This window comes from Tamandua tetradactyla, chromosome 8 (genome assembly GCF_023851605.1).
Source record: "Tamandua tetradactyla isolate mTamTet1 chromosome 8, mTamTet1.pri, whole genome shotgun sequence".
In the NCBI taxonomy this organism is placed as follows: domain Eukaryota; kingdom Metazoa; phylum Chordata; class Mammalia; order Pilosa; family Myrmecophagidae; genus Tamandua; species Tamandua tetradactyla.
In genome coordinates this window covers 8,840,405-8,845,184 of record NC_135334.1, presented here as the reverse complement: position 1 = coordinate 8,845,184, position 4,780 = coordinate 8,840,405, and positions in this window count along the sequence as shown.

The following is a 4,780-nucleotide window of genomic DNA, read 5'->3' as shown; positions in this document are numbered from 1 at the left end:
GCTTCTATGAATCTGCTTATTTTAGATATTTCATGTAAGAAATAGATATTCAATTTTTGTCCTTTTAAGTCTGGCTTGTTTTACTCAACATGATGTCTTCAAGGTTCATCCATGTTGATGTTTCCCAACTTCATATATTTTTAGGGATAAACAATGGCTTTGAGCAATAAAACAAAACAGTCATCTTATATCCCTTGAGTATCCAGTCTAGATCATATCTAATTATCACATGGGATGAGGTCAGAGCCTGGCAAGGATATTAATCAAAAACAGCAGCTAAAGAACTTTCATTCACTGAAACTGTCTGTACAAGTGGTCATTGCCTCACAAGGACCTGAGACAATAGATAATTAGTGAACTTTGGAGGATTCAGCATGCTGGCCTAGATTTCATCTGTCCTGGCCAGTTGAATAAAAGGCAAAGCATGGCTGCAGGAAAAAAAAAAAAATATATATATATATATATATATATATATATATATATATTCTAACAGCCAGAGACCTTGTTTCTAGATTAGACCCCACCATTTACTATATAAATGTCCATAAACAAAGGATATGATGTTTCTGGTCTAAATTTTGTAGTTGCCAAATGTGAATAATAATGTCTTCCCTGTTGTTCATGTAACTATTGCTAGAAAAAGACGATGTCTGTACCAATGTTTAGAAAACATAAAGTACTCTAAAGCACCAATTATTGTGATTAGTATTTGGCTATAGCATGCCTTTCTTACTAGATGATAACCCTGGTGAACTATTGGCTTCATACTCCTTTCTATCCCACACAGGAGCCTAGCACAAGACTGTAACATCATAAGAGTGCAATAATTATTCGTAGATTGATTACCAAATAAAATCCCTGATCTTAATGCCAATTTTACCTTTGCTTTTGATGAAATGAAATATTCCCTCTGTGAAGTATTTATTTAAGGAGGACAATCCCAAGCCATTATTTACCAGGATGACCATGTTGATGCCAGGACTTCAGCTGTCAGCTTCATCTTCCTTCCAAACTGAAAATGACACCCTCCCTTCTATTCATGAGCAAATTTTTATGTGAACTAGAAAGCAACTCCAAGGGGCATGGTGATAATGAGACAGCCACCTCCATGGAACTTCAGAGGCAGTGGTTATCACCTCAAACTACAACCCATAGGTATGATTATCCCTTCTTCTCCGTGAATACTGCCTCTTTTCTACTCATCTCCCATCCTGACAGTTCAGCTAACTTGATTTAAATAGAATGATAATTAAAAAGATTAAAAAACTGCAAGTTCTTTGAGCCTTATATTTTGTGAATGCATCCATTTCAGGCACTTTAATCCTAGCCTCTGTTTGGAATATTGGATCAGACACTGCTGTCCTTACTTCTGTCCCTGAGGCATCAGACTCACTAATCAGAGAACACACTGGAGAGCCCAGAGCCAACAAAAGATGCGACTCAATTAGTTCAAATCTTTATAGTTTAGTTTTATAGCTTAAATGGAGAGAGTCAAATCCCAAGAGTCTTCCCCAGGAAATCAAGATATGTGCAATTGTAAGAGACCTAAGCTTTAGAGGGTCACTTTTTTTTTTTATGAAAAACAAATCATATTGGAAAAATAACTTAATGGAATCTCATTTCAAAGTACAATGTACTTGAATGAATAAATCAGAAAATAATAATTCAAAATTCTCAAGACAAAAAACAAAACAGTCATGTGTGTTATAAATATAAAAATAATATATTTAAAATTTTTTTCTTAATTGATATTCTTTATATTTACACAAATTAATTCAGAAAATAATGAAAGCAGCAGGAGTTTTCTACTTTCTTTCTCTTCCTTTTTTTGACTTTTTCTATTTTGAGAAAAATAGCATATATACAAAAAAGCAATAAATTTCAAAGCAAATTACAACAATTAGTTGTGGAACAGATTTCAGAGTTTGTAATAGGTTACCATTCCACAATTTAAAATTTTTACTTCTAGCTGCTATAAAATACTGGAAACTGAAAGGAATATTAGTATAATGCTTCAGCAATCATACTCATTTGTTAAACTCTACTTTCTCTGTATAATTCCACCATCACCTTTGATCTTTCTCCCACGTTTTAGGAGTATTTGGGTTATGCCCATATTGGAAGAGACTGTCGATAATATGGGATAGGGGATGGAACTAGTTGATTTCCCGGAAAGGCTGGCCTAGAGGGTCACTTTTTGATTACTATTTAGCGTGGGGTACAAATCGCTTTGAAAAAAAGGGAACTCCAAAAAATGCTTTCAGTGAGTGGAGGACCAGGAGCTCTAAAATGGAGATTATTGCTTATCCACTTAGTTCACTGAAAGAAGATGGCTAAATCCATGTGGAACCAGCAGGAAGAAGGTCTTTGTATTTTTTGATTGCCAATATTGCCAAATTGAAACTAAATACACAGGTACTTGAAGAAGTCCCTAAATCTCTAAATCTCTTTAGCAATGATATTATTCTATGTATATTGAAAATCCTTTTCAACCATTTAGCAAGCATTTTTCTAGTCTTGAAAAGTGCTTAGGACAAATGTAGGGATTGCAGGAATATGTGTAAATTTGGTATCAGTGGCTTATGCCACTTGGGGAACAATAAAAAGGGCAAACAATGAATAGAAGGGAAAAAAACCTGTAAGACTATATGAAATTTCATAAACCACTTTCCCTCCCCACTAGATTATAAGTTCAATGAAGTTTGTGTTTGTTTTTATATTTCATTTTTATTGCTCCCCCATATCTCCCAGTAAAGTGTGTAGCATAGCACTTTATGTGTAATAGATCTTCAGTAACTTTTGAATGAGCATATAAGCCAATATTAAATACTGTGGGGAAGACTATAAATACTCAAGATGATGAACAGTGAAGGAAATTATTGGTAGCTAAAGTGGAATAGTACGTCTAGTTGCTGGTGAGGATCATATAATTTTTGGTGATGTAAGGATTGAGATGGCTCTTGATGGATTTGGGAATGGATTCGCTTGCTGTGCTGCAGTGATAAATAACCCCTAAATCTCAGCGGTTTTCAATAACAGAAGTCTTTTTCTCACCCACATAGCATGTGGGCTGCAGTTATCTGTGTCTCTACTCCATGAGACTTTTCATTTCAGAACATACGGTAACAACGTAACCCTCAGGTAGAACTTGGTCATTGTTTTGGATATAGAAAAAAAATGCGAAAGAACTAGAAGAACATCATGATGCTTTGGGGTTTTAAATGTTTAACAGCTTTTTAAAATATATTTCGCATACCATGCAATTTACCCCTTTAAGGTGTACAATTCAATGTTTTTTAGTATATTCTGGGAGATATGCAACCATCTCCATAATCTAATTTTAAACCATTTTTGTCCTCCCTGAAAGAAGCACTAGACTTATTAGCTATCATTTCTGATTCTTTCCATCCCAACCCCAGATTTAAGCAACCATTAATCTACTTTTTATTTTCTCAAGATATTTGCTTTTTGTGTGCATACCAATATTTTGTGCATAAATAGAATCATATAAGATATGATATTCTGTGATTGGCTGGTTTTAATTATCAAAACTCTTTCAAGGACCATTCAAGTTGTAGCATATATCAGTACTTCATTCCTTTATTCCTTTTTATGACTGAATACCAATCAGTTGTATGGGTTTATCACATGTTACTTATCCATTCATCAGTTGATGCACATATGGATTGATTCTACTTTTTATTATTATGAATAATATTACTATTACAAATAGGGACATTCACATACATGTTTGTAACCCTATGTTTTAAGTTCTTTGGGGTATATACCGAGATGTGAAACTCCATGTATACTGAAACGTGTATAGCATTTCAAGAAACTTTTCCAAAGTGACTGAACAATTTTATGTTTCCATTAACTATATGTATCCATTATGACTTCTCTTTATTCTTACTAACACTTGTTATTGGATGTCTTTTTGATTATTGCCATAGAATAATCATTGTGATTTTGATTGTGATTTTGATTTGCAATTCTTTAATGCCTAAGGATATTAAGCATCTTGTACATATTGTGTGTTTGTGTATCTTCTTTGAAAAAGTGTTTATTCATATCCTTTTTTAAATGGAATGCTTGTCTTTTTATTGCTGAATCATAAGAGTTTTCTATATCTTGGGTACATTTCATTTATCAGAAATGTAATTTACAAATATTTTCTCTCAGTTTAAGGATTGGCTCTTAACTTTCTTGATTGTATAATATTTAGCACAAAAGTCTTTCATTTTGATATGATACAGTTTATTTTTCTTTTGGTGTCACATGTAAGAAACCTAACCCAAGGTCACAAGGATTTACTTCTGTTTTCCTCTAAGAGTTTTATAATTTCATCTCTTGCATTTAGGTCTGTGATCCATTTTGAGTTAATTTTGTGTTTTATGTAAGGTAGGGTTACCCAAATTCATGCTTTTACATGTGGCTATCCAGTTGTTTCATCCCCTTTCTATGAAAAGACAACTTCTTCCCTATTGAAACATTTTGGCAGCCTTATTAAATAAATTGACCATATATGTAAGGGTTTATTTCTTGATTCAACTCTCCTCTATTGACCCATATGTCTATCCTTCTGCTCGTACCATATTGTCTTGATTACATACTTTCTAGCTTTGTAGTAAGTTTAATTTTATTTCTGGATGCTGTGAATTTCCAAATGAATTATAAGACCAGCTTATTGATTTCTTCAAAAGAATCAACTGGATTAATCTGGGGAATATTGCCATTTTAACAATATTAAATCTTTCAATCTATGGACATGAGATGTCTT